This window comes from Buceros rhinoceros, unplaced genomic scaffold (assembly GCF_000710305.1).
Source record: "Buceros rhinoceros silvestris isolate BGI_N320 unplaced genomic scaffold, ASM71030v1 scaffold29186, whole genome shotgun sequence".
NCBI classification, from domain to species: Eukaryota; Metazoa; Chordata; class Aves; order Bucerotiformes; family Bucerotidae; genus Buceros; species Buceros rhinoceros.
The window spans coordinates 3,508-3,908 of record NW_010417374.1 but is presented as its reverse complement, the minus strand read 5'-3'; positions in this window follow the sequence as shown (position 1 = coordinate 3,908).

Sequence of the window (401 nt, the reverse complement as noted above, 5' to 3'; positions counted from 1 at the left end):
GGGTGGGGGTTCCACCGTCGGGGGGGGAACCATCTGCAAAGCCAGTGCATCACCTGCAGGGAGACACGACGGGGGCCCTCAGGCATCGGGGAACACCTTCTCCTCTCCCCCTCTGCAGGCAGATACCCCCATTCCCCGATCAGATCCTGTCTGGCTGACACAGTTCCTGAGGGAAAGGCTCACCCTGGCTTTCAGGCTGCCCCAGAGCCTCCCGCTCTGAAGTGAGGACACCCAGGGCTGCCCCATCTCACCCCACGCTCTCCAGCACAGGCTGGGACCCTCCTTCCCTCTCTTCTCCTCTCACTGTGAAAGGCTCAGAGGGCAGGGGGGTCCACAGAGCCACCAGCAAGTGTCACTGGGACCCAGTGGCAGGCCCCCAGAAAGCGCTGGCAGGACGGGCA